Source organism: Geotrypetes seraphini, chromosome 12 (genome assembly GCF_902459505.1).
Source record: "Geotrypetes seraphini chromosome 12, aGeoSer1.1, whole genome shotgun sequence".
Classification (NCBI taxonomy): domain Eukaryota; kingdom Metazoa; phylum Chordata; class Amphibia; order Gymnophiona; family Dermophiidae; genus Geotrypetes; species Geotrypetes seraphini.
Window position 1 is genome coordinate 21104911 of NC_047095.1, and position 17784 is coordinate 21122694.

The window sequence follows — 17784 nt, forward strand, 5'->3', positions numbered from 1 at the left end:
AAAGCGCCTCCCCCCCACACACACATTTCCTTCTATATTTGTACAATGGCAAATATAGACAGCAGAAGTAAATTCTCAGAAATGACATGTTATAATTACTAAATGATATTAATATTATATCAAGTACAATAATCCTACCATGAATCAAATGCAGGTGTAAACAAATCTGAAACCACCTTAGAACCCCCACCATCTCCCTGTTTGAATATGGGGAAGTGGCTATGAACCCTTGCAAGAAGCCACCCTTACATTTGTAGCAAAGGAGGGGCTTTTTTTTATACCAATGATCACCCCAGTAACCATCTACCCATATTCAAACAGGGAGGTGGTGGGTTTCCTTTTAGCTTTAATAGTTTGGGTGGTTTCAGATTTATTTATACCTACATTTGCTTCATAGTGAGATTGTTATATTTATTTCTATATCTGTTTCCTACCAGCTTGAGTTCTTAACAACATAATTACTAAAATGAAAATAAACCGTGTTTCTGTTTTCAAAGATGGAACAAAATTATTAGAAAAATAAAATTGCCAAGCAATAAAGGTAAGAAAAATGATTTATTTTCATTTTAGTAATTATAACATGTCAATTCTGAGAATTTACTTCTGCTGTCTATATTTGCCACTGTAGGAAATGTGAGGGGGGGGGCTGTGCTTTATGCGATTAAAAATTTTAATTGTGATTAATCAATGAGCAGCCCTATTATTTACATTTTATATATACAATCAAAGACAACTTTAAACATTAAAATACACCCAATCTTATGCAATCTTAATTACATTAATAAGAAAAAATTAACACTAGTGTATATACTGTAAATAGCTGACATAAAGAATGAGGCAATAGGTACATTTATAGACCGCATTTTGTTTTAGCATCAATAAGGTTTACATAAAAACAATAAAAGGAAAAGAACACCATTTCATTAAAAAGAAAAGATAAAAATTAAACAAAAAAAGTCTAATAGCGGCTGCAAAACAAAATCCTGAAAATGTCTCTAAGGAAATGGTAAATTAAAAAGATAAGTTTTTAAAAATAGCTCTAAATTTAGGATAAGATAATTCAGAATAAATTTCAAATGAGAGGGGGTTCTATAAGTACGGGACTGAAGCAAAAAAGGCAGAATTACGAGTAGATGTTAACATAATGCACTGAAGATAATTGATGAGGACTGGATAATCTCAAATTCTAGGCTGGCAATATGGGACCAAAAGTTTTTTATTTTTTTAACTTCATTAAATTTTCAAGGCTAATAGAAAGTGCATAAAAGTCTGCATACATTAATAAACAGAATCAGCACTTACAATCCATCAGTAACAATACAAAATGAATTACCCCCCCTCCCCCCACCTCCCTTCCAGTACATTCAATCAAGGGATAAAACAAAGGAGATAACCCACCCTCCCACCCTTCCCTGGATGTGTGCATAAATCTAAAGGAAATTAAAGGTAAAAGACAACTATACCAAAGTAACAAAAGTCGTTAATGGATCCCAAACTAATTTGAATAAATTATTATGCCCCAACATGTCAGCGTTCATTTTGATAAATAACAAGGTTGGCCAGAATGTATAACCTTAAATGCTAAAGTTAAAGCCTTATGAATCAGTTTAAATTTAATTGGAAGCCAATTATATTCCTTGAATACAGGAGTAATATGGTCATTTCTATGCACATTAGTAAGAACTCTAACAGCAGTATTTTGCACAGTTTGTAATTTTTTAAATTACTGCTGCTGGGAGCCTGGTATAAATATTATAGTAATCTAATTTAGAAGTGACTAAGGCCCTCTTTAGGTGCACTAATCGATTTAGTGCGCGCTAAATGCTAAAGCATGCATGTTAGTCTATGGACGCATTAGTGTTTAGCGCGTGCAAATTCGATTAGCGCACACTAATTGGTTAGAACACCTTAGTAAAAGAGGGGTTAAGGCATAAAGAGACTCAAAGCAAGATTTATCAATGTAAGACCTGATGGATCTTATTTTACGAAGAGAATAAAAACAAGATCTGATAACCGAAGTTATCTGAGGATGGAAAGTTAATGGGGAATATAATTGTACCCTTGATATCTCATAGTATTCAATAATTGAATGGGCTGGGAATGTAAGGAAGGTGCGATAGATGGAAAATTGGAAGATCCTGTAATACACATCCCTGTAGTCTTCTGCGGGTTCAAAACCAATTTATTTTGGAGTGCCCGTTTGTCAATCATATCAAGACATTCTTGAAGTAAACCTAAATCAAGATTGGTCAAATTTTGTGGAAAAACCCATAAAAAATTATCATCATAAAAATAGCTTTTAATCTGTAACTCTTGGATCCTTAAAGCAAGTGAACTTTAAAAAAATATTAAATAATAAAGGGGAAAGAACTGAACCTTTTGGAATCCCGCATGTAAGTTTGCAAAGAGGCGAAAAGACAGAAGAAAAGGACGAATTAAACGTCGTATCAAATAAAAAGGATTTAAACCAGTTAAGAACAGTACCTATAATTCCTAATGCTTATAAATGAGATTATAACTAGAGAATGACTCACTAAGTCAAATGCTGCAGAGAAATCTTAAGGGTGTTCAAGATAAAGTTAGACAAGCTCCCGCTGAACCGGAATGTACGCAGGTAGGGCTACTCTCAGTTAGGGCGCTGGTCTTTGACCAGAGGGACGCTTCTAGGCATTGATAGGCACTAGGCCTAGCAGGCACTAGGCCTTTGCGCTAGGCACTAGGCCTTTGACCAGAGGACTGCTAGGCATGATAGACCACTGGTCTGACCCAGCAGCAGCAATTCTTATGTTCTTAGATATTATTAATACAGCATTACCATGATCTATGGAACTATAAATGACATTAATTCAGGATGCCAAAATTGTATCCGTTGAATGAAACTTACGAAATCTAGATTGAAATGGATGAAGCAAATTAGAAGATTCTGAGTGCCGAGACAACCGCTGAAATACTAAACCTTCTACAATTGTAGAGACAATGGAAGATTGGATAAATGACGGAAATTAGATACCACCATTGGATCAAGAGAATGCTTCTTAATGATAGGATAAACAATAGCAATTTTCCACTCCGCAGGAACTGTACCATTTGTCAAACTATTACATTACATTACAGATTTCTATTCCGCCATTACCTTTCGGTTCAAAGCGGATTACAAAAAGAGTTATGGAAGAAGGGTTACAACGTTAGATCAGAGAAGGTTTCCAAAAGAGGGAAAAGTAGGATCTGGGGTTAGGGAGGGGATGGTAAGAGGGGGGTTAAGCTTTATCATGGTATTAAGCTTTATTAAGGGATTTCTTGAAGAGTATAGTTTTTATTTCCTTTCTGAACATCTTGTAGTCTGGGGTTGTTGTCAACAGGTTGGAGACTTGGTTGTCTATCTTCGCTGCCTGAGTGGCCAGTAGTCCGTTGTATAGTTTTTTCCGCTTTACTTCTTTGATTGGGGGGTAAGTGAATGGGGTGTATGTTTTTCTATGCCTGGTAGAGGTGGTTTGGATGAGGCGGTTGTTTAGGTAGGTTGGGATGTCTCCATTTATAGTTTTAAATAGTATACAGTAGAATTTAAATTGTATTCTTTCCTGGATTGGAAGCCAATGAGAATTGATGAATGCCTCAGTAATGTGATCATGTTTTTTCAATGAATAGACGAGTCTCAGAGCTGTATTCTGAATTGTCTGTAGTTGTTTAATCATTATTGCAGGGCAGGGGAGGTAGAGGATGTTGCAATAGTCTAGGACACAGTTCTTCAACCGCCGGTCCGCGGACCGGTGCCGGTTCGCAGAAAATTCCTGCCGGTCCACACAGGACCGGCGAGATTAACTTCTTCAATTTCCTGCTGGTCCGCGCAGGACCGGCAAGATCGAGGAGCGCAGGGCCGAAGATATAATGGGGAGCCTCCGACTGTGCTTTCTTCCCTCCCAGCGGCTCTCCTTACAAGTGCAGCGATTCAGGAAGGAAGCCTTGGAGCTTTTGCTGAGTCGGGCCGCCTCTGATGATGCAACTTCCGCTTTCCTCAGAGGCGGTGCGACCCAACAAAGGACCCGAGGCTGCCTTATTGAAACGCAGTGCTGGTAAGTAAGGAGAGTTGCTGGGAGGGGAGAAAACTGCTGGCATGGTGAAAAAAAAAAAAAGGGACAGCTGCTACTGGACCTGGAGAGGGAGAAGGAGAGATGCTGCTGGGAGGGGGAAGGGAAAGGAGTCTGGGAAGCTGCTGGGTAAGGGGGAAAAAGGGACAGCTGCTACTGGACCTGGAGAGGGAGAAGGAGAGATGCTGCTGGGAGGGGGAAGGGAAAGGAGTCTGGGAAGCTGCTGGGTAAGGGGGAAAAAAGGGACAGCTGCTACTGGACCTGGAGAGGGAGAAGGAGAGATGCTGCTGGGAGGAGGGAGGGAAAGGAGTCTTTGAAGCTGCTGGGTAAGGGGGAAAAAGGGACAGCTGCTACTGGACCTGGAGAGGGAGAAGGAGAGATGCTGCTGGGAGGGGGAGGGAAAGGAGTCTAGGGAAGCTGCTGGGTAAGGGGGAAAAAGGGACAGCTGCTACTGGACCTGGAGAGGGAGAAGGAGAGATGCTGCTGGGAGGGGGGGAGGGAAAGGAGTCTGGGAAGCTGCTGGGTAAGGGGGGAAAAAGGGACAGCTGCTACTGGACCTGGAGGGAGGGAGAAGGAGAGATGCTGCTGGACAGGGGGAGGAGGGAAGGGAGAAGAAAAAAGGAATGAAACAGCTTGCAGGGAAATTAGAGGAGGGGAAGGGGAGAGATAGGAATGAGATGGGAAGGGAGGGTCAGCAGAGAAATTGAGAGGGACAAAGAAGCTAGATCTGGTGTAGGAGAAATAAAAATGAAGAGAGCAGTGAAGCTGGAGTGAATCGTGTAAAAAGGAGAGAGGGGCATAGGCTTAATGGAAAGGGGAGAGGGGCATAGAAAGAAGACAAATACCATATGGAAGGGGAGAGGTCAGACAGTAGATGGAAGGGGCAGATGCTGGATTGAAGAGACAGAGAGGGCAGACGCTGGAAGGAAGAGAGTGAAAAGAAGATGAAAGCAGAAACCAGAGACAACAAAAGGTAGAAACAAATAATTTTATTTCTATTTTGTGATTAGAATATATCAGATTTGAAATATATATCCTGCTAGAGACATAACTGGGGACTTCAGTATGCTGTTAGCATGATATTTCTATGAACTTGGCTTGTTCAGTTTTCTTGATAGTAGAGGGGATATATGTGAAGGGGAGGGGAGACAGGGGTTTTGTTGGTCCGTGTTCTGTATATTTGTATTTATAAAATCACAATTGTTCAGAATATTGTTTCTTTTTATACTTTAATAAAATACATTCAATATAAAATCATAATTGCGGCTTGTGCAGATGGGATCAGATGGTTTGCGGGAACCGAACTCGCGGAAATGGAGCGTAAACGGGGTTTTTTAATTTTAGTCCTATTAGTTTGCCGGTCCACAAAATAATTCTTTTATTTCTGCCGGTCCACGGGTGTAAAAAGGTTGAAGAACACTGGGCTAGGATACTTAGGATTAGAGATTGTACTAGGAGCTGAAATTGTGTTTTTTCGAAGAATTTTCGGACTTGTCTAAGGTTTCTCATAACTATTGACAATCATACTTAATAATAATGGTGTCAAGTCATGCTTATTGTCAAGGATCCAAGATGATGGTATTGGATCCAAAAGACAAGTAGTTTTCCTCATATTCCTAATTTACAATAGAAATGGATCCAACTCTAATGGCTCCCTTTACCTTCCAAGAAGAATTGTAGTTTTGATAGTTCATAGAACACATACTTATTGGTATCAAGAGATATAACACGGGTATCTAAGCTGAAATTTTGCACCTATAGACACTATTTGACTTGTGTTTGATAAACTAAGAAATTCTGACTCATAGTTTATGTCCATTGAGATGTCAGGAAACTGGAGATCTCGCCCCACCCCAAATAAGTTACAGTCTGAAGCTCTGAAAAACTGGATGTAATAATTATCTTATGAAAATACAAAGGAAACAATGAATGTAGCTCAGGTTACAATGTCTTCTGCAGGACATTCAAAAACATCTGTAACATTTAAGATATCAGAAGACACTTCAGTTATAAATCATCTGTGGGGAGAACTAGTACATTTCTAATCAGATGAGATCACATAGTATACAAATAACTTCTGTATTGGCTAAACTGCTGTGTCTGAAGGCCAAAAACAGCAGCTGTCTTTGGAAAAACCACACATATTATGTTACGTAATCTGTGTAAATTGGATTGATGTTGATATCAGAACCCATTTGAGTGTTACTAAAAAAAAACAGGCTGTAAATTTAAGCAAGGGAGGTTAGTGCTGGGGGGAGGTGCTGCCATGTGCCCCTCCCCCGCTCTTCCTCACCGCTTGAGCGCTCTCCCCCACATTCTTGGTCCCGAGGCCAGCGCAAGCAGCAGGTGGAAGATGCTGGTTGTGCCAGCAAATATTTTAAGAGGTACACTGGGGGCACTTAAGAGGCAGAAAGAATGGGGGGGAGGAGGGAAGCGCTCAAACAGTGGGGAAGAGTGGGGGGGAAGATGCTTCTCACACCGGTTAACATTTATGGAGATACATGGGGGAGGGGGCAGAGAGGAAGAGAAGCATATATGCCAACAACAACACCCCCCCCTCCCCGTGATGACAGCGCCCAGAGTGGTCTGAGGAAAAAAGATGTGCAGTGTGGGAGGTAAAAGCAGCCATCAGGCAATTGAGTTACAATTATGGTCCATCTTCACAAGTTATGCTGCATTTTGATACACACAGAGACACCTGACACAGAGAAAGACATTTTGCACTGAGGCCCTGATTCTGTATAAATGGCGCCTAACTTCTAGGTGGTGCCTTTGAGTGCAATTGTCAATCATCCACTAGGCGCTATTTGTAGAATCGCATCAGTAGGCGTTGAAATCGTAGGCGCACTCCCATTTAGGCCAGGGTTTTCTTGGCCTAAATGAGGACACTTAAGTTAGGCGCCTACTGGCACCTAAGTCAAACCACACCCAAATTCTGCCCAGAATCTGAGTTAGTCGCCAACCAGCTAATTCATTTATTGGGTTTTTTTTTTTAAATTGTCTGATTAAGTCATGGCTGTTTCCCACTAGTGCTTCTTTCCTTTCCCTTCATCCACCCGCGGTCATCTTCTCCTGCCTTCACCTCATCTGGTAACTTCAAAGTTTGAAAGAAGGGATGCATAGCCCCCTCTTGCCCCCCCCCCCAGTGCATCATCTGATCTCCCCCCTTTTTGCCTAAAAGATAGCCAATGGCAATGAAGCTGTCCTCCTTTATTCCTATTATTTTCTCCTTTTAATGTTCTCTTTTCTAGAATTTATTGTAGTTCCACCCCTTCCCCTCTTGTTCAATTATACAATATGTCGTGTCTACATATTTTGTTTGTACATATCTTTGTTTTTAATTTTTACACTTCCCCATTTTTTTTAATTATTGTATATCACCTAGAATCCAAGAGAGGCGATCAATCAAATTTTAAATAAATCTTGAAACATGATCTGGTGACTTCAGGGTTTGAAAGAGAAGGGGCATCATCATAGATCAATCAGGTGCATCTAAACTGGAACAGAAAGTTGTCCAGAGGGAAGACTTCCGGGGTAAAAGGTTGACTTTGAGAGGGCGTCTTAATATTAAGAGATGAAATCACCCATGCTGAAAGGGCCGTGATGAACTGGCTGCGCTGAGTTATCCCATTCCCGCAGCATTGGAGCATTTAGTGCTCCAGGCCATGGTAGAAACTTCTACCGTGGCGTAGCAAAAGGGGTGTTAAATTAGGTGCCTAGATCATGCCGATCTAGGCACCTAACTTCAGGTGCCATATATAGAATCAGGGCCAAAGAGCCTATATTCTGCCTCCCTTTAGAATAAACCTTATGTAATGGCAATATTATAATCACTTTTTGCCATTTTGCATCTTTGACTTGGCAGAGCAGCAAATCTGAATAGAATAAAGCAGGGGCGTCAAAGTCCCTCCTTGAGGGCCACAATCCAGTCGGGTTTTCAGGATTTCCCCAATGAATATGCATGAGATCTATTTGCATGCACTGCTTTCATTGTATGCTAATAAATCCCATGCATATTCATTGGGGAAATCCTGAAAACCCGACTGGATTGCGGCCCTCGAGGAGGAACTTTGACACCCCTGGAACAAAGCATTCATCTGTTTGATGAAATAGTTTTAGGACCGTTAAGGCAGACCCAAATGCAGAGATGCCAAATTACCCAGTTCCACCCTGGAGATTTTAGACTGTACTGGATTTCTGACCATCTCATCATAGTGCATTATGGGACTTGCAGCACTGATTTCAATAGGCAAGATCAGGCACTATCAATCCCACACTGCTTTGGGATGCAAATTCAAAATCAGGACTGGCCAAAATTCTCCAGCCTGGAGCTGGGAAACTTGGAATCTCTGTAAATGAGTTTAGTTTTAAAAAGGGACTGAAGTGACTCCTACCTGAATCATTGTAAATCCCGGTGCATTCACAGGTTAGAGAGAAAAGCATTGTTCTTTACTTTTTCTTTGCAGTGGAACAGGCTGTTTGGTGGGTGCAGCCCAGCTCGAGACTGTGGGGGGCTGCTTGCCTTGCCCCGTTTACTTACTTCTCAGCTCCAGGCTCATTGGACCCTCCCTCAGCAGACCTGTAGGTTTAATTAGCTGACATTACACACCTGCCTCTGCTACCCACTTTCCAGTGGTGCTGCGGTTTCTTAATTTTTGTATTTTACTTTAATAATTTGAAAAACAAACTATTGACATTTGCTACATTTTTTTTTTTTGTTCTGATTGTAGGGGAAAAGTCTTGAAAATTGTAACTAATATCTGGTTTCTCCTTTAACCACTTCTATTAAAAGCAGAGCACGTATATGGGGTGAAGGTGACTGCTAGCTAGAATAAAAGGCATCTCTGTCTTTTATGGGTCCGCTGCCACTGTCCAATATGTTAGATTACCTACACCGTAGCTCTACTGAGTCTTTTTCTCTTTTCTTTTGCACCGCTATAAACCTATATGTATATTTCTAGGGAACTAAAAGAATGAGGGGCCGCTTAAAAGTTCTCAGCCCCATCCCGCTGCAGAACCTGGGCTCCCTCCAATTATTCTGCAAACAACTGAAAACTTGGCTTTTCACCAAATTGTAATACTATCCTCCCCCCCTTTTTCCTCCCTTCTACATATAAGTTCATGTAAACCTTTTCCTTCTCTACCTATTATTTAAGTTCTTATACACCGTGTCGAGCTTCATATTAGTGGAGATGATGCGGTATATAAACTTAAGGTTTAGATTAGATTAGATTAGATTGGGGCGGTCTCCATCGAGGGCTATACACTTAGTCCAGCGATTTTCCACTTTTATCGCTCCATTGGAAAAATACAGAATGAAAAAAGTGGAAAATCGCTGGACTAAGTGCATAGCCCTCGATGGAGACCGCCCCAACTTTGTTGACTGGGCTGAGAACTTTTCAGCGGCCCCTCGTACATATATTTTAGCTGATACGACAGTGCCCTCCTCCTCCCTTAAAATACCTCCTCTCCCAGCTCCACTGTAGCAGTCCATGCAGTAGCAGGGCTTTGGCGCGTATTTGTGACACCCAGATATCTAAAAGAATCAATAGTTCTCTGATTTACTTTCTTTTTTTTTTTTTAAATGAAAGCAGGATGCAAATTCACTATCAAGGAATAGATGCTTTATGAAGCAACATACTTTAAAATGCACTTTTTATGTAGAAGAAAAATATCAAGCTATCAAGGAAAACCCACACAAGACATTAATGTATTAGATTTAACAACTAAAGCAAAGAGAACTGTAGAACGCTATCAAAATAAGACATAAATGCAATCTTATAAGAAACAGGTCTTCATCAAAGAGCAGCTCTAATGAGCGTGGGGGAGGGAGAGGGGGGAGTGATAAAATTCTTCAGATTCCCTTCCCACCAAAAGGAAATAAACCAGATGCATCTCCCTTCTGACCTCAGCCTTTTAGAGCTATTCAGCTGCAAATTATGCAAAGTATTCTCAGGCCACTTAAGATAAGAAAGGTGCTTAGCAGCCAGCAGTTCAGAAGATGGGCTTCCTCTGTGCTTTCTTGTTAATTGTACCTTTAAAATTTTCTTTTTGCATGTGTGAGGTTCTGGGTTCAATCCCCAGCATCTCCACTCTTAACAAACTCGCATTTACCATTAGTTGGATAAATGGAATTAAACCATGAAATGAATTCTTAAGTACTAGTAAAAATGAAGGGCACTTTATCTAGATAACAGGTGGTGAGTCTCATAGATGAGATGGTAAAGATTGGAGATCTAATTCACTCCAGCTGTGCAAACCGGTATTGACTATACAAGGGTTCTTCAAAAAGTTTCTGCACTTTCATATTTTCACGGGAAATGGTTGGGGTGGGAGAAATGGTAAGAGGGCGTGTTGTAGGATGTCACAGACAAGCCGTCTCACTTTGCATGTAGTGGTGTAAATTGCTCTTGAGATATTTAATAAATAGTGTTAAAAAATAAATAAAAGTGCAGAAACCTTTTGAAGATCCCTTGCATTATCGAAAGAAATTGAATCTGGTAAAGTATCTCTAGCAGTGTCTCGCAAACTTTATGGCTGGTGGCACACTAAATCCAATGCCCCAGTCAGAAGCAATCCGGAAGTGCGCGGACATTGCCGCGATGACATCACACGCATGCATGACGTTATAGCGTTGATATCCGGGCATGTGCAGGGGCCCATCTGGCCGCAACCCGCTTCGGTGAAGGGATTCAGGAGATGCGGTGAGAGGAGGAGAGACGCCGGCCAGGAGGAGAGCCATCTGCGCTGGCTGACTTCCTACAGGACGTGCCTCTCGCTGCGAGAGGCACATCCTATAGGCAGTCAGCCGGCGTGGAAAACTCTCCTCCTCACCAGTGTGTCGCGGCACACCTGAAATCTCAGGAAGCACACTGGTGTGCCTCAGCACACATTTAGCGATACACTGATCTATAGGGTTAACAACAGAATTTTGAGAACAATGAGGTTGTCTTGATGACTGTTCTTTTAACTCCCCAACCCCAAGATGTCCTATCTGTCTGTCCAAATTAGATTGTAAGCTCTTCTGAGCAGGGACCGCTTATTGAATGTTAAAATGTACAGCACAGCATATGCCTTTCAGTGCTATAAAAATGATAAGCATTAGTAGTAAAAATAAATTTACCTCCTCTCCACCAGTACATTAACCACTACAAAATTGCCAAATGTATTTTAAATTGGAAACTAATTTCAGAACTAAGGTGGAAACTCTATAAATTGGTGCTCCATTTTAGGCACCACAAAGGGCCATGCTTAGTACCAATTCTATTAATGGCAATTATTTGAAAGGTAGTAATATACAGCACAAGCTGATCTTTTCCAGAGATGGGAAGCTGATAGAACGAAAGCACATAAGCTGAGGTTACAGAGGGGGTTTGACTCAGGACTAACCTCAGGAAGTACTTTTTCATGGAGAGAGTAGTAGATACCTAGAATGCCCACCAGTGGGAGGTGGTGCAGATGAAAATGGTAACATATCATAATTACACCTATCCTGAAAGATCCCAAAGGTCCTACAGACAATCCTGCAAACTACAGACCAATCGCTTCAATCCCATTATACATCAAACTAACAGAAGGCCTTGTCGCACAACACCTCTCCAACTACCTTGAAGACCATCACATACTACACCCCTCACAATCCGGATTCAGATCTAACCATAGCACAGAAACTCTACTGGTATCACTATTAGACACTGTCCGACAACACCTCAGCATAGGTAACAAACTGCTTCTCATTCAACTTGATCTCTCAGCGGCATTTGACCTAGTTGACCACCACATACTACTCCAGATATTAGACGCAATAGGGATCTCGGGTAACGTTCACAAATGGTTCCAAAGCTTCCTAAAAACTCGAACATACAGAGTCAAGTCAAAGGAGCACATATCCGATCCATGGTCAAACCCATGCGGAGTACCACAAGGATCACCATTATCACCAATATTATTCAACCTCTTCATAGCATCCCTCGGCATAACCCTAGACGCCCTAAACACAGTATCATTCAGCTACGCGGATGACATAACTATCATCCTCCCATTAAACAGTCAAGACCCCTTACCCACAAACCACGTGAAAATAATAATGGAAACGGTAGAAAAATGGATGTCAAGTCATAAACTAAAACTGAACACGGAAAAAAACCAAATTCCTCCTTCTAGAGATGGAAAAAAAAACCATCTTTCACTGAACTAGAATTAAATACAATCAAGTACCCAATGCAAAACACACTCAAAATCCTGGGAATACAACTTGACAGAAATTGCACAATGCAGACTCATATCCACAAAATCATCCAAAGAGCATTCTTCACTATGCATAATCTGAGAAAAATAAGAAAATACTTCAACAAAGATCAATACAAGTTATTGGTACAATCCCTGGTACTAAGTATGTTAGATTATTGCAACAGCCTCTACTTGTCCTGCCCAAACTATATGCTAAAGCAACTGCAGTCGGTTCAGAACACGGCCCTCAGACTCATCTACTCCCTTGGCAAATATGACCACATCACAAACGCATACCTAGACTCACATTGGCTACCAATAAAAGCAAGATCCCAGTTCAAATTCTACTGTCTACTATACAAAGTAACACACGGAACAGCACCCATATACCTAAACAACAGATTACACCGTAACCTATCTCATAGATTAAGGAGAACTCGGAGCCTATTCAATCACCCCCCTCTTAACGGAACAAGACGAAAGAAAATATACGACAGCCTTTTAGCGACACAAGCAGCAAAGATTGATCCCACCATCAACAATCTACTGATAAATTCAACAGACATCAAAATATTCCGAAAAGAAATCAAAACTTATCTCTTCAAAAAACACTTCCCATCATCATAACCCCTCAACAACAATAGAAAATACTCTCATGACCACCACCATCGCAATACATCAGAACCCTGACTTTTATTATTTCTATTCATCACAACAACCTACCAGAATCCTGACTTTATTAAATCTACTCATCACAACAACTTATCACAATCTACTATTAGCTTTCAAGTTCCTCCGAAAAACCCAGATTAACAATTGTATCCTGACACATTCTTGAATCTATGTACTGCACCTCTACTGGAAATGTCCAGTCTTATAAATTGTAATCCGCTTAGAACCGCAAGGCACAAGCGGAATATAAATCACTAATGTAATGTAATGTAATGTAACAGAATTCAGAAATGTGTGGGATAGACACAAAGGAATCCTGAAAGGAAAAAAAAATGAATTAAACAAACTTAGAAGTGATTAGATGGCAACACCAGTAATTGAGAAGCAAAGCCAAGGCTGGGCAAACTTCTACGGTCTGTGCCCTGAAAATGGCAAGGATAATTCAAGATCAAATATCGCATCATACCTTTATCTTGTTCAGCAGACTGGATGGGCCTTACAGGTCTTTATTTGCTGTCATCTACTACGTTACTATGTATATGCAAGGGTGAACCTAAGCCATTATAGAAAACTAGTGCAAAGCCGCATTGGCACACTGCCTACTTATGACAGGTCAATGGCTGGTGTATGGGGGGGGGGCACCTAAGTGCCCTATGCAACACCCACAACTGATAATATTCAATAACTTATGTGTCATTAGGCAACACGCTCATGACATGCCTATGTGCTGCCTGCATATGCACCCCTGACAGTTGTATGCCAAGCAATATAGTCACACTGTTTATAGAACAGGATAGTATACAATTCAGTTTAAAATTGCACATATGGTTCACAGGGCTATATATGGAGAAAGCTCAACCAGGCTAACTTCAGCCATCCAAGTTTCACACTCCTTCTATAACACAAGAATGACTCAATGCTGTAAATTACCTCTTCACATCAAGTTTGGAGGAAAATCACTCTTCGAATCCACCTTCAAGTTTCAAGGCCCCAAAATTTGGAACTGCCTCCCGACCTGCTTACGTCAGACCTCCTCCTATCTTCAATATAGGAAGGTGCTAAAAATGCATCTGTCTTCATTACAGGCTTGCTATTATTCATAATGTCTATGTTGCTAACCTGATCAATCTTATGTAAGCCGCAATGATTCCCAGTTTGCGGGGTATAAGAAACAATATGGTATGGTAAGAGCAATTAACGCGTACCCACTCGCTTATTGGCGCCAATCACACATGTTAACTAGGCGCACTATTAGCACTGAGAATTAAGTGCCAGTTTATAGCAATGACTTTCACATCACTAAACCTCTGTCCTATCTTCTATAACAAAGCAATAAATGTGTAATATATGAAAACCAAGACATGAACTGGAATCTGTGCCTCCCTCCCAGTCCATTGAATTCAGTTTGATACAAACAGAACTATTTCTTTTTTTTTTTTTTAATCTTTATTAATTTTCAAAACTAATACAAAGTGCCAGGGATTACACAGACATTAATAATCAACGTAAGCACTTAAATTCCATCAATAACAAGAAAAATATCCCTCCCCTCCCATCCAACAGTTTAATCAAGAAATAAACCAAAAAGAAATCCCCCCACCCCGTCCTGGATATGTATAAAAATAAACAAAAATAAAATAAAAGACAACTATGTTGAAGTAACAAAAGATGTCAACGGGCCCCAAACCAAATTTTAAAAAATTGCTATGACCCCAACATATCAGCATTCATCTTTGATACAAACAGAACTATTTTTTTTTTAACTTTATTCATTTCAAAACTTAAATCAAGTACAATCAAATCAAAATAACATTTTACCTTTCAAATACACCTGACTTCTTATAATTAATCCTTATACAATAATATAATAATTCCTTTCCTTAGTCAATTATAAAGATGGATTAATTTAATTATATTCAAAAATACCCACCCTCCTCCCTCCCTCCCTCCCTTTCTATCTTAAACATTTTATTCAGCAAAGAATATTTTTAATCTTTACAATAATCCATCAATGGCCTCCACACTTCTTGAAATTTGTTATAAATAGAACTATTGATCTCTCTTTTTCTTCATGATACCTCTCCCTTCTGTCCTCAGAAGTGATTTAGGGGTGGGGGGGACTTTTCTTCACTTCCTAATGAATTCTCTTCGTGCTCTCATCCTAACTCTTCCCTGTCTTTTATCCTATAGCAAAACAGCCCAAATAGGAATCTGACTGGGTCCATTCCACACTCCCAGGTCTTCAGAATTTGGACCGTGATTATTTTACCTAATTCTTAAATAAACACAACCTCCCCAGGAACTCCTTGTTTATTTTGTCTGCAATCTTTCCTATACATCCTGTAGTGCTATATACAGTAAATGCTAACAGTAGTCCTGGCTGGAAGAGGAACTTCAGCCGTCAGTTATGCAACAGCGTCTTCCATTGCTAGGCTGTCACAGTTCATCCTTTAACTCACTAGACAAGATGTTTCCTGTCATAAGGATACAGTATTTTGTTTTTGTAACTTGCATAGTCTGAAATGTAGAGTCTGCAAAACATCAGTTAATTACAAGTCTAAAGTTCATCCTGAACGCGGAAGCATTCAAGAAGCAACGTGATTATTTTGTAATGAGCACTGGTGGTACCATCATGGAGGAAAACACCTGACGTTTTTGCTGGTAGATTATAGGACCCGTTTTCAAAAAAGAAAAACGTCCCAAAAGTGGCATGGATAGACAGGACATTTAGGGCTCCTTTTACTAAGGTGCGCTAGGGCTTTAATCCATGGAATAGCACGCACTACATTGCCGTGCATGCTAGACCTTAACGCCAGCACTGAGCTGGCGTCAGTTCAAGGAGCATAGCCCGTGGTGTAGCACTCGGTAATTTCTTGCGTGCGCTAAAAACGCTAGCACGCCTTAGTAAAAGGAGCCCTTGATGTCCTAAGTCAGGGGCTGACAAATGGCTATTTTCAGAACTGGCAACACCGCTAGACATCCCCAAAAAGTTTTTTTTAATCACCTGTTTTGATATTTTAGCCGTTAGGACATTTAACTTTTTTGACCATTTTCAACCACAAAAACATTTGAGTTCAAAATATCCAAATCCAGACCATTTGGACGTGAGAGGGGTCAGCATTGTAATGGACTAGCCACACAGACATGCCAACAGAGCAGTGGGGCACCTCAGAGTGCACTATAAGGGGACTATGGTGAGATGTTTACCTGGGGCCTTGAATGTGATGTTCACTGCAGCGCCCCCTAGGGTGTCCCTCTGTTCTGCTGAGATGTCTGTGTGGCCAGGTTACTAAAATACTGCCCCTCCCCCCCCCCCCCACACACACACATCACGATGGCTTGTTTCGAGCATTTTTCTTTTGGACTTGGTTTTTTTGTGTGTTTTTTTTTAATGGTTCAAAAAGATAAATGCACTAAGGAAAAGCACATTTGAGAAATTACCATTTTTGAAATAAAAAGATTGATGTTTTGCTGTTTTGAGAATGGTCATGTTCACTACTAGATTTTTGTGTGTCTTCTGGAAGCCATCCAAACTCAGATTTGGATGTCATGTCAAAAATGCCCCTCCACATTTCCCATGGTTTTAACGGCCCGGCCCATAAATAGCAGAACAATAAAATTACTCACAGTTCAAGCACCTTGAAAAACTCACAAGATGATGTGATTCTTTATTATGACAGTATACAATAACAGAAAATATCACAAATATTCAGAAAGTAGAACTGTGGAGAGGGGGGCAGGGCTTGAATGGGGGGCTTTCTGCTTGGCTCTAGGCTCCCCTATGCAGCCAAGATAGACTTTTCTGATTTAATAACATATTTAGGGGCCCCTTTTACTATTCTGCGCTAAAACGCGGCCATTGCTGTCACGAGTGTGGGGCTTTCCCAAGCACCGAGGCCACTTTTAGCATGGATGTAAAATGGCCACATTTCCCAGTTTTCTCAATTACAAAGCCACTCGCTAATTTCCCCTTTAGCGCAGGAGTATTTACTGATGCCTATTTTCTAGGCGGTCTGGGCTCCAGGGCTAAACACACGCTAATCAGTTGGCACAGGGCAATATAACTGCTCTAATCAGTTGGCACAAAACATGGTTACTCTCTGCCCCACTGTAGATTATCCAAATCTCTGGTGTGGGTCAAAACAAACAAAAGAGATGACTCAATGTATCAATTACCCACAGAACTCTTGTCTGTATTACCCAAAGAACCTTGGAATTTAAGCGTTCATACTTCTATAAGGAGACTCTTACAAACGAGGTTTCTTTGGGTAGCTGATACTCTCTGCCCCAAAACATTCCCCAGCACTAAAAAAAAAAAAATAGATAAAATGTATTGTTTAGTGCGTGGAAAGCAAACACAGATGGGAAGGGGTAAAACGCGGACCTCAACCGTACGTCCTTAAAACTCCTCATTGATCGACAGCTGAGGTTTCATATTTCATGTGTGCAGGTCGGCGTTTTAGCCCCTCATTCCACCCGCTGTATCTGTTGCCGTTTCTGACCCCCACAGATCTGTGCCGACAGTCTTTTATTAATAACACTTCAACTAAGGGAGCTCTGACGGACCCTAATGCTTCTCCCTCCCTAGGCTAAGGGCTCCTTTTACGAAGGTGCGCCTGCTCAAGAGGAGGCGGTAGCGGCTCGCACGCGCTGTTCCACGCATTAAGGCCCTAACGCACCTTCGTAAAAGGAGCCCTAAAAGTGGCAAAACTTTTGCCCTGAGGTCCGTGCCACATTTAGTCTCAGCCTAGGGAGGGTAAAAGCATTAGGGTCCGTCAGAGCTCCCTTAGCTGAAGTG

The 17784-nt window shown here is 40.9% G+C and overlaps 1 long non-coding RNA gene across 2 annotated transcripts in view; it reads right to left on the minus strand.

Moving 5' to 3' along the window:
• Positions 1-8649, minus strand: part of LOC117346895 — a 112693-nt gene extending 104044 nt beyond the window's left edge. For both annotated transcript variants that reach the window (XR_004536678.1, XR_004536677.1), the window contains exon 1: positions 8480-8649. This is a non-coding gene — a long non-coding RNA (uncharacterized LOC117346895). The remainder of the gene's footprint in view (positions 1-8479) is intronic.
• Positions 8650-17784: the final 9135 nt, after the last annotated feature.